Source organism: Felis catus, chromosome B3, assembly GCF_018350175.1.
Source record: "Felis catus isolate Fca126 chromosome B3, F.catus_Fca126_mat1.0, whole genome shotgun sequence".
NCBI classification, from domain to species: domain Eukaryota; kingdom Metazoa; phylum Chordata; class Mammalia; order Carnivora; family Felidae; genus Felis; species Felis catus.
The window spans coordinates 45,269,805-45,286,114 of record NC_058373.1 but is presented as its reverse complement, the minus strand read 5'-3'; the positions used below and the strand labels follow the sequence as shown (position 1 = coordinate 45,286,114).

The window sequence follows — 16,310 nt, the reverse complement described above, 5'->3', positions numbered from 1 at the left end:
TGAAGGGAGGATTCCAAACCAGCTCAGCTGACTCCACAACCCAGAATCTTTCTACTGTGTCATGCTCCATTCCCTGGGTTGGAGGGGCTCAGACTGGTGGGAGAGACAGACAGGAATACTTGCACTGGGTAAATACTAGCGACACGAAAGAGAGATGAACCGGAGGCGGTGAGGCGTGTAAAGGTGGAGGTCTTCAACTCTGTTTAAATCCCGCCCACCCAGAGGAAGCGAAACTGAGTGGATCGGCTTGTGCATCCTGCTCAGAGTCCAAATTGAGAGGAAGGGTGAAAGAGTTAGGACGCCCCGGCAAAGGAATGAGGGAGAGGGGAGGAGGAAGGGCTGCGAGGAAGGGTGGTAGCAATTCCTTCTTGCGTCGTCTGTTGCGTCGCAACACAATCCTTGGACCCAGCGGGGGGTGTCAAGGTGATTCATGACATGGCACTTGGCAGCCGAGAGGGTTAGTTCACCTGCACAGGTGGGGCGTCAGCGCGCGAGCTGCCTACCAGACGGTGGCCTCATAAAATAGCTTCTCCTCAATCTGGAAGGGGTGGGGGGTGGGGGGAGATAAATAACGCTTCCTTGTGGGAAAGAGGTTTAGCGAATACGGAATGCTAGGGCTCTGAAGAGAATTGCAGTGCAGGCACCACGGCTATTATCCTAATCGGGCACCATTTCAACACCTCTCCCTTCAAGTCAACCAGCCCTACAACAGGATTTATTTTCCAATAAGCGAAATCCCCGCCCGCCGACTCCGAGCCGCTTGGATGAGAGCTCTGTGGGAAACAGCAGCGACGAGGAGAGGCTATTTTGGGTGTGGGAACGCGGAGGGAGGAGGGGCGGCGCCGCCAGGCTGGGCGCGGGTGCGCGGGGAAAGCCTCCAGCTCGGGCTGCCACGGCAACCGCGTCCAGGCAACGCGCCCGGAAGCGGCTCGGGCGGCGCGCGGCGGCTCGCGCCCCCCGGGAGCCGCGAACCCGGCCGGGCCGCGCGCCGGGCCAGGCGGCAGGCGCGCGCTGATTGGACGGCGCTCCCCGCGGCGCGGGCCCGCAGCCGGGCGCCCCGCACAGCCCGCGCCAGCGGCCGCCGCACCCAGCCGCGCCGGCGAGGACATGGGCAGCCGCGGCGCGCCGGCCCCCCGCGCCGGTGAGTGCCGCGCCCCGAGGCCCCCCCTCCCCCCCCGCGGGGCGTGCTCCGCGCCCCGGCGGCGGGAGCTCCCTGGGACGGCCGGTGACCTTGGGGCAGCCGGCGGGGAGATCGGCTTGGGGGGCAGAGCGAGAGCTGCGCGTGGCCCATGTGACGTGTTGCCGGCGAGAGGGTTAACTGCATGCTGACGCGAGGGGATGAAGTTGGGCACAGAACGCAACTGGCATTGCATTTTTGCGGGGGCAGGGGGGGAGTTGCGTGCTAGCGAACCAACAGAAGCCGGGAGGGACTGTTGGTGGGAGCTGGGGTGGTGCACAGATTGCCAGGGGGTGGTGGTAAGTCAGCCGTCCCACTAAGAGCTGAGTGACCTTGGACAGGTTAACCTCTCTGCCTCCCCCACCCCTCTCTCATTAAAACGGGCTTGGGCTCTTTGCAGTTCCACAGTGCTGTTGTGCCATTGTACTGTGAGCTGAGAAAGGGCCCCAAAGTACCGTTCTGCGGGTACAGGATGTACAGGACTTAACCATGTTTATTCTGTAAGAGATTTGCATTAATTGGCTTTCAAAGTGGCAAGGAATGTTATCGTTTTATGGAAGATTTTGGACAGAAAGCAGTGGGTGGTCCAGGGAGTGACTTGTCAGGATGCCCAGGTTAAAACCTCTCGGGTGCGCTAAAAGTCATGAACAAAATCAGGGTTAATACTCCCAAGTTGTTCTTTCCTGTAGTTGATCTCATAGGAAACTTTGTATTTGAACAGGTAAAACCAAAACCCAATAGTGGCAGGCAGCAGCAAATTAAGTGAGTCATTTCTTCAGTGGGCACGAGGGGTGTGTGTGTGTGTGTGTGTGTGTGTGTGTGTGTGTGTGTGCGCGCGCGCGCGCGCGCGTCCCCGGCTGCGCTCGCGCTCTCATCTTAAAGTATGTCCGTGTTAGAAATTATTTCATAGGAGTAACCAGAAATAATGATAGAACCATTTGAATCCCCAAGGGTGCAGTTCCTTGGGAAGCACGGGCAAACATTTGCAGCTTGCTCTTTAAATAGGGAGTTGGGTTTGTGAAAGCAAATATGTTCTTTACTGAGGACCATCCCTAGGATTTGCACGTTGTGTCGGCCTTCGGGGCCCTGTCACGGAGCGTGTGTATGTGAGGAAGGTACTCCCGAGACCGAGTAGGCTGTGACATCTCTTCTATTTTTAGCATTGGCTGGTGCTAAAAAGATACTCAGGCTCTTTTTATATTCTCAGTCCATACACTTCCCTCTTCCAAAGGAGAGGGAAGGGAGGAAATGCCCTGTCCCTCTCATGGATCCTTGGGAATGCCCCTTCTGGCTTTCTGCTCCAAAGCTACCCTAAATATTCCTCCCAGTCTGATTTCATCTGTATAAAAATGTGGCTTGGGAAGAAAAACATTTTTGGTGTTAATGAATAAGCTGCTGTGAGCTTTGTTTACCTGACGGTTTAATAATCTTTAATGGTTTACATGTTAGAAATCTGATAGCATTCAGATAGAAAAATCCTGACTGCAAGAATTCAGCCGGTAAGCCCTACAAATCCTTTCATGAATCACACTTTGTTACACTTGGAGGCCTCATTAACAAACTATTCCACCTTCTCTGTCTGTAGGCCACTGACCTGTATGTCTCCAAAACCTGCCTTTCAGTCTCTTGTTTTCCACATCCTGCAGCCATACTCCTGTATTTTCGTTTTTCTGCAGCTGAGCCCATTTTCTGTCCCTCCCATAGCATCAGAGCCTGAGTGAACAATTTCTCTCAGAACAGCCCTCTCCTGTCACATCCGAGAGGGATTGGATTTCCGGTTTCTCCGTGCCACTTCCAAACCATTAACCCATCACTAACAAAGTCTTCAGTTTAGGAGGCCATTCTGTCTGCTTGTGCCCCGTGCCCTCCTTCTTCTGTTCTGGGTCAGTGCTTGCCAAACCCGGTGGTTCCCCAGAATCACCTGGAGTATTGTGAAAAATGTGCCTCTTGAGACTCCCTCAAACACACCAAATGAGAATCATCAAGACGGGCAAGACCTACAAATCCTTATTTTAAAAACAAACGCAGAAAGAAGAAGGAGGAGGAAGGAGGATGGGGAGAGAAAACAGAGTTCTGTGGGTGATTCTGATGTACACCCAGGTTTGGCAAGCCCTTCGCTTGATGCTACAAAAAAGTGACAGACAGACAAACATGAGCAACCAGCTTGGTTCTCTTCCCTACCTGTCTCTTGCCCGTGACTTTGGGGTTTATGTTGAGACTCTATTAATCCATTGACCTTGAAGTTCCTCAAGGTCTTCAACAGCAGTTCCCCCGACCTTAATTTCCACTTTATTTAAACCACTCACATTTTGCACTTGTCTAGTCTTGGGCATTTCTTCCTCCTTCAGAATCTGGACTTCAACTTGGACTTCAGCCCATTCAACTGATTCTTTCCACTTCCTGCACAGGATTTTAGCCATTATTGAGGACTCTGGTTCCTTAATTGCTTGCTGTTCCAATTCCTTTATGGCTCCATTTCTCCAGTTGGAGTCTATATGTTGCCAGCCATTTCAGTTCTGTCTCGAATCCTGGAATCTTTATTCTTAACATATTGGGCTTCTCATATTCCAGTCCTCAGTCCAAAATCACCCTCATTATCTACTTTTTCTTCTCCCAGCCTGCCAAGTTCTCCAGGAGAAAGTCACAAAGACCTATGGACCGGTTCCACTGCAAATTTATGCTGGCTCTAATTTCACCTAGGTCCTGCTTTTCTATGAAGAAAAAAAAAATCCATCTCTTATTAACTCTTGACCACATTCCTTTAGAGGTTGTGCCAGATTTTCCCATTCCTTAAACTTCCAGTCAGTTTCCTTTCAGGAGATAGCCTTTTTTCACTAACAAGATCAACGATGTACATGCCCTGGGTTAGTGCCCTGTACCTCAATATAAGCTCCCACTGTACCCATCCTGCCACCCCAAACATTTTTCTTTACCTATCTTTGTTCTTTATTTCCTCTTTCTCCAAGGGGGGAAAAATGTCTACAAGTCTCCTCCTCAAGATTAACTCACATACACTCCACACTCTGCATTTTCTGGACTTTTTTCCCTGCCTTCTTGCCTCATGTGGAAACTTGCTCCATTTGTTACTCCCTTTCTTCAGTTTCTTGGGCCCCTCCTTGCTCTGCCCAGCCCTCATCCAAGCATATAATCAGGTCATCCTCCTCATACCGAAAGAAGCTGTGCTGGAGTCCCAGCTCTGTCCTAATAGAACTTTCTGCGATGATGGAAATATTTTGTATCTGTGTTGTCCAGTATGGTAGTCACTGAGCACATGAAATATGGCTAGTGTGACCGAGGAACTCAGTTTCTAGTTTTTGTTAATTTTAAATTAATTTAAAGAGCACACGGAGCGATGGCTGCTGTATCTGGCAGGATAGTTGTGCGCCCTGCTGCTGTGTTAAACTATCCTACGGGCTTCCCTCCTTTGACTGCCCGCTCACTGGTCTGGCCCCACCCTCACCTTTGTGCTGAAACTGCTTTGTCGTAGGGCTCCCGCAGAGGTGTCCTGGTTGCAGAGCTGAGGCCTTTACTCTGTCTTTCCCTCCTTGATCTGCCCTGCTGTCTGCTACCCAGATCTTTCTTTCTTTCCTTGTCTCCATGTCACTGGTTATCCACGTGCAACTCGAACCTCTTTTGTCTCCTGTTTCCTCCTGATTTCTGAATGTAGGATTTTTTTTTTAATGTTTATTTATTTTTGAGAGAGACAGCGCGAGCAGAGGAGGGGCAGAGGGAGACACACACACACACACACACACACACAGAATCTGAAGCAGGGTCCAGGCTGTGAGCTGTCAGCACAGAGCCTGAGACAGGGCTCGAACCCACAGACTGCGAGATCATGACCTGAGCTGAAGTCAGAGGCTTAACCGACTGAGCCACCCAGGTGCCCCTGAATGTGAGATTCTGTCGGGTCCTGTTCTTGGCCGTTTTCTCTTCCTCTGCTGGCCTCCTGCCTTCTCTCTCTCTCCCAGAGTCAACTCCCCTCAGAGCCTATGTTAGCTGTCAATGGGTGGTTGCCCTGTGCTTTACTGGGCACCACGATTCACTCGTATCCTGACTCGTATCCTGTCATTTTGTCCTCGCTCCGCCTCTGTGAGGCAGATACTCCTGTCGTTCCTGTTAATATAGGTGGAGAACTTGAAGCAGAGAGAAATGAGAATAACCGAAGTAAGTGACTGGTTGTGAAGGAGCACACCTGAGAGAGGAATTCTGGCAATCTGACCTTAGAGCCTGCTCTGACTGGGCTTTCCCAAGGCCCTCCAGCAGCCTTCAAATCTGCATTTCTAGTCTGCCTTCTCCCAAATTCCATTTGGAATCTGATACCCAGAAGCCCGGCTATTTTGTCTGTAGCTTCCTTAATCATTTCCCCCCTTTTCACTTTTTATTTACAGAAAAGTTGCAAGAATAATTTAAATAATTCCCATCTTTAATTCAGATTCCATAAATATTAACTGTTGGCCACACTTGCTGTATCCTCCTCTTTCTCATTCTCTGTATATGCACATATGCATGCACGCACACATGCTCACATACATATGTCGTGGTTTTTTTCAGAACCATTTCAGAGTTAAGTTGTAGACTTGATGCCCGTGTACCTACCTCCCCCAGTACTTCAGTGTGTATTTCCAAAAAGAACGAGGACATTTTCTTGTACAATAAGCATAATACTCAATGATTATTAAGACATTATCATTGATTCTGTACTGTTATCTAATCTATAAACCTTACTCAAATGTCATCAATAGCTCTAATAATGTCTTTATAGTAAAAGAGGAGGGAAAAAAAATCTTTTCCTATGTTAGTTGTCATGCCTCTTTATTATTTTTTTAATTGTTTATTTTTGAGAGAGAGAGAGCAGGGGAGGGGCAGAGAGAGAGAGAGGAAGAGGATCCAAAGCAGACTCTGAGCTGACAGCACAGAGCCTGATATGGGGCTCGAACTCACAAACCGTGAGATCATGACCTGAGCCAAAGTCAGAAGCCTAACTGACTGAGCCACCTGGGTCCCCTGCCCCCCCACACCTCTTTAATTTCCTTTCATCCGGATGGTTCCTCACTTCTTTGTCTTTCATGACCTTGACCTTGACGCTTTGGAAGGGTACAGGCAGTTATTTTGTAGAGTATCCTTTAACTTGGGTTTGCCTGGTGTTTCTCATGATGGATTTAGGGAGGCACCCATGAGACGACAGTGTGCCCCTCTCAGTGCATTCCTTCATGATTTCCATGCCTGTCACCAGCCTCTGTAACCTGCTCTTGAGCGCTGGGGTTTTCCTAACTTTTCTCCCGTTCTCCACACTCCCACATCCAGGTGGTCATTGAGTGGCGAGGTGCTCCCTGCAGTCTCCCTCAGTTCATCACTTCCTTTCTGTTCCTACTGCCTCTCTCTTATTTTGGGAGTCCGCGCCTCTGCTCACCATCCCAGCGACCCTCCCAGCTTTTGCTTCCGCTGCGAACCAACAGAACCCACGTGCCAGGAGTTTTCAGTAGTCAGTGCTTCCTCTGCTTTGCCCTCCCTCTACCCTTGCCGATGCTGCCCTGTGTGTCCTTAACTCATCCCTTTGAGCGTCCGGCTCAAATGCTATACCTGACGGCCCGGGTCACATCCGTCCTGCCTTCTGCGTAGAAGCAACGCCTGGTGTGTACCACTTACGTGGCGTGTACCAGCTTCTCTACTCTCGCGTGGCGGCCTGTTCTCTTTCCCTGTTGAATTGAAGCTTCTGAGTGTGGGGGCTGTGTCTTGCTCAGCACTGTGGGGGCTCAGTGAGTATTTGCTGACTGGATGAATTTACTTGATTAAAATCCTTTAGAAAAATGCTCCGGATGATCTTAGAGTTGTCTGCTAGCCTCTGGTACATGCTGGTGGGTGTGAGCGAGACCCCATGCCTCACTCCAAGAGTCAGGTAGATGTGGGTTCAAAATCGGGCCTTTTACGAAGTGATGGGTGATTTGAAAAGGTGCTTCCATGTTGTAAGTGGAATAAGTAATTTTCCCCTGATGACACCTTAACTTTGGGTATATGCGTCAAGACAAAGACATGGCATATTTGATTTAAAAAAAAAAAAAGAGTAGAGAAACCTTACATAGCATATTAAAAATGGCCCATCTAGTTCTTCACACCCCAAATGAGCAGCTGCATGTGTGAGGAGTAGTTTCTCGGGCTCACATCCTGCCTTGGAGCCCTCGGACCACCTGTTTCTCTCCTCTTCATTGTCTAGCCGCCTCTCCTCCTCTGCTCACCCGTTGGCACTGCCTCTCTGCCTTCACTCTTGCCCCTCTTCTCCCTTGTCTCTCTTCCTGCCTGTTCCCTTCTCTTAACAGCCCTTCTGCTTTCAGCCCTCTCTCTGTATGGATTATTCTTCTTTTTGGCTTATTGGATATGGTTTTATGTTCCGTGCACTTTTAACATAAAAACAGGTGAGAAGAGATAAACAGGTTTTGTTTGTTTGTTTGTTTGTTTGTTTGTTTTCCTACTTGCTGGTCTTCTGTTGATCCCCCCTCACCCCCCGTGGCTCAGTGGTTCTTGGTATTTTAAGAACATTGTTACCAGTTACAATAAAGCGGTTCACTGAGTTACTCATTGAGTTACCTTTTGGTACACCAGGAACGGTTACTGGGAATGTGCTGGTTGACAGACATCCAAAGGCCTGAATTTTTCAGTCTCTGTTAAGGCAAGATTGGCATTTAAAGTCAGTAATCAGATTTTATGGTGGTAGGTTGTTGGGATTGTTGGAAAGACATTATTCCTCCTCAAGGCGTGCCTGCGCTTGCTGGCTGGTGGTCAGCTTTTTTCTCATTCTTAAGAGAATGCTTTTGTGCAGATGACATCTTCTCTGGATAAAGTAGCTACAGAAGTGAAGGCAAGAGATTCTGTTGCTTAGCTGAGTGGGGCTTACATACAAAGCGTGTTTATGTGGGAGAGAATGTGTGGGGGTTGCTTTCACATTATGGAATTCTTAAAATTGTTTAACCGGGAAGATGTTATTCAGAAACCCCTGGTGCTTTCAGCTTGTTTTTTGTTTATTTCAGATTTCTTTTTTCCTCATTTTTAATTATCTCTGGAAGAGCTCAGGAGTCCTCCCCTGCCCTCTCTAAAATAGTTATAAAATTAATGCATTGAACTCAAGTTGTTACTCCAAATAAAAGAGTCTCTCACCGACTCCTGTGTTCAGCAGATACGTCCAGCCCCCTCCCACTGTGTATGAGAAAAAGGGCAGAAGCTGGAGGCTGGATCTTTCTTCCGTGGCCAGATGCATAGCTTTTCAGTCAGAGATGCATATAGGCTAGAACCCAGAAGTCACAACTTGCATTCTGTCTACACAAGTGTACAAAGTCATGCCTTCCTCTCCATGGCCCTTGGTGCATCTGGGTGTGTAGGTAATTTAGTAGGTAGAAAGTTTACACCAGCTTTTAGTAATATTTTTTCTGTTCTAGCTGTTGCATTTGGCAGATTCCCTTTTTAACATTTGGTAATGTGTCTTCTCTAATGCTAAAAAGAAAAGTTGCCAAATATAGCTGTTGATCATAATAAAACACCCTAAAAGTAATATTAAGACACTTCTTTGTGGTGTAGGTACATGCATGTATGAGTGCCTGTGCACACTGTAGGGCAACCTGAAGGAGTCAGCCAGGCTTACAACTCGAAAGGGACCTTGAGTCAGCAATCGATATGGCATCGGGGCACAGCAGCTCAATAATTGAAATGATGGGCCTTACCAAATTAGAAAAACAAGTGAACAGATATTTATGAGTGTCTGTGAAGAGGTGCTGTGTTGGGCTTCCTGAGGGTTCCAGAATCATTTGGCAGGATGTCCCTGCTGCCCCAAAGTAGCTCAGTTGGGGAGACATAATCCCTGAAAAGTTCAACTAACAATAGAAGATTTAAATAGTATTTCAAAATAGCTGTTATTAATAGACGGGAACAGAAACCAATCTGTTTTTGCAATGTTTCTCCTAAAAACGTTCACATTGTTCTGAAGTATAGAGAATGGATTAAAGTCACGTCGGTGGCTATTCCTTGGGTTCTAGGGGTTCAGATGATTCCAGTCCATTTGTGAATCCATCCGGACCTGACAGAGGCCACATGTATGTTGCAGATTTACTGGATCTCTTCAGTTCTGTAGCAATCCCTGTCCTTTCTAGCAGCCACCATAAATGGTTTGAGCATTTTAAGGTTTTTTGTTTTGTTTTGTTTTTGTTTTTTTATGGGTCAGAAATACAGCCGTTCTTCACCTTTCTACGTTCGACAGAATTCTTCTTGTGAACTGTGATAGAGTGGAAGGGAAAGAAAATAAGTCTTGCAAAGTGGAATCAAGGCCATTTCATAAAAGGCATTAGAAACAGTTGCCTTGGGACCTGCGGAGGGACTCACGCTATCTCTGGAATCTAAGATTTTTGGAATGCTGTGCTGCTAGCTCCCACCAATGGCAGCCACTGGACCTGGACACAATGCCTGATTGCCTACGTGAGGACAATCCAGGGCCTTGAGGAGGGCTTCAGTGAGGACACTGGGCTCAGGCCTCATTATGTACACAGGAGAGAATGGGGCTTGGGTAACAATTCACAGCAAACTGGGAGTTGTTTGATGAGTGTAGAGTTTCAGTTCTGGAAGATGAAAAAGTTCTAGAGGTCTGTTTTTTTTTGTTTTTTAGTGTGTGTGTGTGTGTGCGTGTTTTAAGTTTATTCATTTTTGAGAGGGAGAGAGAGAGAGCAGAGAGGAAGACAGAGGATCCCAAGCAGGCTCTGCGCTCACACTCAGGGCTCTAACTCACAAACTGTGAGACCATGACCTGAGCTGAAATCAAGAGTCAGACACGTAACCAGCTGAGCCACTCAGGTGTCCCTAGAGATCTGTTACACAACAGTGTGCATAAAGTTAACACTATGGTACTGCACATTTAAATTTTTTAAAGATGACAAATCTTGGGTTACGTGTTTTTAACCACAGTAAAAACAAAAAACAAAACAAAAAACCTCCAGCAAACTTATTTTTCTGAACTTTGGAATATCTGTTAAACCCAGAATCAGGCTTGTCTCTTGGTTTTGATGACTGTAAATGGACAATTTCTGATTTTTTTGTTTTATTTTCTTTCTTTTGTTCATTCTTTTATTCCAGAAGTTATTTAAACTTTTGTCACTGTGAAAATAGTGTACTTATTAAAGTGTTTTGAACATAAGGAAAAGTAGAATATTATTTTGTATTTTAGAGAGAGAAAGGGTGCACAAACGTACCCAATGTCACTATTTATATTTTGGCTTGTTTCTTTACATTGTTTTAGAAAATTTTTTTTTAATGTTTATTTTGAGAAAGAGAGAGAGAACACACGTGTAGGGTGTGGAAGGGCAGAGAGAGAGGGAGAGAGAGAATCCCAGACAGACTCTACATGGTCAGTGCAGAGCCCGATGCATTGCTTGAACCCACAAACAGTGAGATCATGACCTGTGCCAAGATCAAGAGTTGGACGCTCAACCAGGCACCCCTACATTGTTTTAAAAAATATTATTACTTTTAGTACTGAAGCCCTGCCACACTCCCCTCAGGACAGTTGAGGGATTTCTGGGTTGCTGGGGTAATGTAGAATTGGAAAGAAATGTGAAGGTATGTCAGGGAAGATTCACTTGCCCTTGACCTAAGGTATCCAGAAAGGCACATTTTGGTGGGAGGATACCCAGTGTCTTAGGGGCTGTGTTGGGGGGTGGGGGGATGTTATAACATCCCCTTCTTTGGTGACTTATCCAAATTTCTCCCGGATGTATCTTATAACCATAATGCCATTTCCATCCCCCAAAGTGCTAGCCTAGTACATTTCTTGCAAGGATGGCTCATCTATCTGTTCTCCAAAACTCTGTCCAGTTTAGGGAGGGGGGAGCTGTCTACTAAGAAGAAGACAGGGCATGCTTACTTGTGCAGTTTCATTTTCTTTGCACATAACATGGAGGCACTCCTTCAATCTGAGCCCTGTGGTTAATTTGTGGAAACCTCCTGCCATTATCAGTGGTTTTTCTTTGGCTTTCTTTATCAATCTAATATTTTGGCTTTGAAATTAGTTGCCCAACTCTCTTCCTCCTCTTTGTACTGAAAACAAATGATTTACCCAAACACCAGCTATTCACATCCCAGAACAATGCCAGCAACTTGGCACAGGGTGGATTGGGGCAGTGGTATTAAACGTAGCTGCAAGTCAAGGAAGTGTCCACTCATAGAAGCAGAGTCCCGTGGTCGGTCGGGTAGGAGAGGGGAGGAAGGCAGAGAAGGATGGCCTCTGCACACAGTGGGGTCGTGGTTGTCGTGCCCTTGACTGCTCTACCCACCTCCACAGGCCCAGGGTCTGGTGAGCTCCTCATCTTGGGGAGGAGGAGGAGAAAGAGGGGTAGAACTTAAAAATATGAAGGTCCTTTAAACTCAAGTTAAAATGTTTGTACCATCTAAATTGTGGTGCAATGGAGCCAACTTGTGGTTTCAGGCCCTGTTTATGGTTTTATATAGTATTATAAATCCTTTTTCAAATCTTGTTCTTTTAACAAAAGTAACATTATAGCTAGCATATAAATATTTTCCATGTTACTTCATAGTCTTTATAACCATTATTTTTTTATTTTTTAAAAGTCCAAGTTTTTTGTTATTATTATTTATTTTAGAGAGAGAAGGCAGGCACACAAATGGGGGAGAGGGGCAGAGGGAGGGAGAGAGAGAGAGAGAGAGAGAGAGAGAGAGAATCCCAGGTAGGCTCCATGCTCAGTACAGAGCCTGACACAGGGCTTGATCCCACGACCCTGGGACTGAGCCACCCAGGCGCCCTAAGCAACCATTATTTTAAATAACTATTGATATATTCTTGTGTGAATTTGCCATGTTTTAATTAACTACTGTTTTACTGTTGGACATTTAACCAATAGCCATCTATAGAAACACTAACATTTAGGTACGATCACATACCAAGTATGAATATAATGCTTTAGGGCTAGAGATTTGATAAAGATTAGTTACTGTTCTAATTTCATGGTCCTCAGAATGTCTAGGGCAAGATTGCATTCCGTGCATGCACTGAAGAGACTAACACTAGGACTTCCTTCCATCTCATGGTCTTTACATGTTTGTTTTCAAGCGGGGGTGGGAAGAAGTTATTTTCTTTTTTTAATGATACAACGAAAAATTAAGTTTAAGAAGTAAAACATCAAAAACAATCATATATTTAGTTAGTTAAGCCCTTTGTATCCCTATGTCTGATCCCTCTTTCTCTCACTCAGCGGCAAATATGACTCTGACTTGGTGTCTGCCGTTTCCATGCTCATCTTTAGATATAGATTCAGCATATTATTTGGCATATTTTAAATCTTTATAAAAAGGTCTTCATGGGGGCGCCTGGGTGGCTCAGTCGGTTGAGCGTTGGACCAGCTCAGGTCATGATCTCGCAATTTGCAGGTTCGAGCCCCGCGTTGGGCTTTGTGCTGACAGCTCAGAGCCTGGAGGATGCTTCAGATTCTGTGTCTCCCCTTCTCTCTGCCCCTCCCATGCTCATGCTCTGTCTCTCTTTGTCTCTCAATAATAAATAAATGTTAAAAAAATTTTTTTTAATAAAAAAAAAGGTCCTCATGCTGTGCATATCCTTCTTCAGCTGGTCTTTTTGCTTAATATATTTGTGAGATTCATTCACACTGGGACGTGTAATTCTAACCCATTTATTTCCACAACTGGTGGTTCTTCCATTGCATGAATGTGTCATGGTTTATTCATCCCTTTGCCTAATGATGGGTGTTCAATCCACTTCCCCCACCCCCACCACCTACTTTTTTGCTCTTAGAAACAATGCTACCTTAAGTAGTCTTGTTAGTGTCTCTTTGTGAACATGCTTGAGAAGTTTCTGAGGTATTTCTTAGCAGTGGAATCATCAGGTCATGGAGTTTGTGCATCGTCAGCTTTACTAGATGTTGAAGATTGCTTTCCAAAGTGGTGGTACTGATTCACACTCCCATTTGCTATTCCTGTTTGTTTCATATATATTCCTGTCATTACTGGATCTTGCCACACTTGAGTTTTGCCAATATGATGGGGTGAAATGGTATCCCTTGTGATTTTATCTATTATGGCCAATTAGATTTATTTTATAATTTGCTTCCATTGGCCAGCACAGAGCCAATGTTATGAAAAAACTTGTTAAAGTTCTTGTTCTTCTTTATTTATTTATTTGTTTGTTTGTTTATTTATTTTTAAGTCTGCTCCATAGGCAGAGTGGAGCCCAACATGGGGCTTGAACCGACAACCCTCAGATCCAGACCTGAGCTGAGATCAAGTGTCAGATGCTTAACAAACTGAGCCACCTACGCGCCCCTTTTTGAGATTTTTTTAAAGCAAAACAACCAGTTAGGAATTTGTTAAATGACTTAAAAGGTGGATTATAAAATAAATAAATCTCTTCCCAGCGAGGAGAACCACACCCCGTGTGATTTGGTATCAGAATCCTGGGTGACTGCAGTTGCGGACTGAGTACAGGTGACTGCCGCTTGACTGGTCTCCGCTGTGTTCAGTTGGTCAGGAGCAAGTCACAGGCCCCGCCATACTCAAGGAGAGGGGATCACACAAATACGGACTTCAAGAGGCAGGGATCTTGGGGGCTACCTCACACATTAGTCTGTTCCCCACAATAGGTCCCAGGTGGTGCTCATCATGTTTCAGGTTTAGATGTTCAGCTCTGCTACAGCAGTCAGAGACCATCCGATTTCAGGAGCCAGACTTTGGTTCCCAGCTCCACGAGAAGAGTAGCTGACAGCGGGGCTCATGCTGCTTCCTGCACGTTCTCCTTTTACACACATCCACATGGGAAGCTAAATGATGTGTGTGGTTGAGTGTGGGCTCAGGGCAAGAAGAGTGAGCAGGAATATCTCAGTGGCTGATGTCATTGGACCATGAGAACTTAAAACATCCCTCAGCATTATAGAACTCTTCCTGCTGCTGCAGATTCTTAGGTTGTTGGGAACAGTGATGAGGTTTGCCTCTTCACACTCTGCTTTTACTAGATATGCAATGTACACTATCCCCCTTTATGGTCGCACATTCATTCTCTGGTCAGGATATAATTCGGTTGATTAAATTCAATATTATGAAATGTCTTCATTTCTGTCATCTGACCTTGAGATTTGTCCGTCTAGCAAACAGTTCATCAGCCGTGTGCCAGGTGCTTGGGATACTGTGGACAATACAGCTCCTCCTAGAGCCCACAGTATAGAGCCAGAGACTAACATTGAACTAGTAATCACAAGTGTGAGGACTGTTTGCCCTGTTTTAGTTGTGAGTTATCAGCAGTGTCTTGGATTGTTCTCACAGATCCACCAATTTTCTCTCCTCTTGATTCTTTAGATTTTATTGTCTGAGTCTCACCTCAACCTGTTTTTAAAGTAGCTTGCACTCTGCCCCACTGACTTTTATACTACCTGCGTCATTTCATAAAACAAAGGAAAGGAAAATAAGAGACCAAAAGGTTGAACTGAATCATGATTTATTTATTTATTTTTTATTTTTTTTTCAACGTTTATTTATTTTTGGGACAGAGAGAGACAGAGCATGAACGGGGGAGGGGCAGAGAGAGAGGGAGACACAGAATCGGAAACAGGCTCCAGGCTCTGAGCCATCAGCCCAGAGTCCCACGCGGGGCTCGAACTCACGGACCGCGAGATCGTGACCTGGCTGAAGTCGGACATTTAACCGACTGCGCCACCCAGGCGCCCCTGAATCATGATTTAAAATAACATTTCAAGGGCACCTGGGTGGCTCAGTTGGTTAAGCGTTGGACTCTTGGTTTCGGCTCAGGTCATGATTTCATGGTTTTGTGAGTTTGAGCCCGGCATTGGGCTCTGTACTGATTGCTCAGAGCCTGCTTGGGATTCTCTCTCTCCCTCCATCCCTCTCTCTCTGTGCCCCTACCCTGCTTATGTTGTCTCTGTCTCTCTCAAAAATAAATAAATAAATTAAAAAAAAATATAACTTTTCAGGGGTGCTTGGGTGGCTTAGTTGGTTCATGTCCGGCTCTTGATTTTGGTTCAGGTCATGATCCCAGAGTCACAGATCCAGCCCCATGTCTGGCTCTACACTAAGTTTGGAGCCTGCTTAAGATTCTCTCTCTCTCTCTCTCTCTCTCTCTCTCTCTCCCTCCCTCCCTCCCCCCCCCCCCCCCCCCCCCGTGCCCCTCCCTGACTTGACTCACATGTGGGCAGTGAGTGCTGTCTCTAAAATTTAAAAAAAAATTAAAAAAAATAGTAAAGTGATACATTAACATCAGCAATTTCTGAGTGGTGGTTTTCACTTTATGCCTTTCTGTAGACCTTAAATTTTAATAGTCACAAAAAGCATTTTTCAGTTTAAGAAAAGGTGTTTTTTAAAATGTTTCAAATTTCTCCATATGAAATATGTGTATTGCAAACTGTTCTTTTCACATATGTGCCCTGGTTCAGAAAACACAAGTGACAGCATTGCTTCAGTCCAGCTGTAACCTCAGCACATGGTGGGGCCTGGAGGAATAGCATTGGCCAAATGAAAGAATTATAGCAGCTGCCTAATCATTTCCCCACTAGCCCCACATAGTAAACAATATCATATCTCCCTCCTTAAACAAATGAGTACTATTTGCTGAGCCATTTATATAAAGTTTTATTTTTAGCAATGGATGTATTTTCTATCAGATGTGCGTCAGCCAGGGAAGGGAAAGGAACCAGCCCTTACTGGAAGCGCATTCAGTGCCCTAAGGCCAGGCAGCGTTCTGGATTCCCCATAATCCTTCAGTGGTTAATGCCTGGGGAGGAAGAGGAGGAGGCCCTAGGTTCCCTGCTCTGTTCTTTCCTGGCCACCTATGGTTGGGCCACTTGCTGAACATTTCTGTTTCCTTTGGTTAAATGGCGATAAGCACAGCCCCTTCACCGACTCTGAGGATGAATTCAACTAATGCACATAAATGTGCTCCAGGAGTGCCTGATACGGGTAAACACTTGGTGAGAGTGAGCAGCTATTCTTTATGAGGTCGCTGGCCCAACAAGGTAAGGCCAGCCTGCTAAGATCGTATTGTTAGCGGAGAAGCCAGGATTCAAATAAGGGTTTTTCTGACCTCGGTGCCCGTGCTTTCCACGCTAGAGAATTTTGTCTGCGGTTG

At 46.0% G+C, this 16,310-nt stretch overlaps 1 protein-coding gene across 2 annotated transcripts in view; it reads left to right on the top strand.

The window, feature by feature from the left end:
* Positions 1-1,017: 1,017 nt before the first annotated feature.
* Positions 1,018-16,310, top strand: part of FAM81A (family with sequence similarity 81 member A) — a 78,586-nt gene continuing 63,293 nt past the window's right edge. Inside the window, exon 1 of one of the 2 annotated variants that reach the window (XM_023255286.2) lies at positions 1,018-1,141. The gene's annotated coding sequence lies outside the window, so the exon portion shown is untranslated. The remainder of the gene's footprint in view (positions 1,142-16,310) is intronic. The other variant, XM_023255287.2, reaches the window with a different exon arrangement.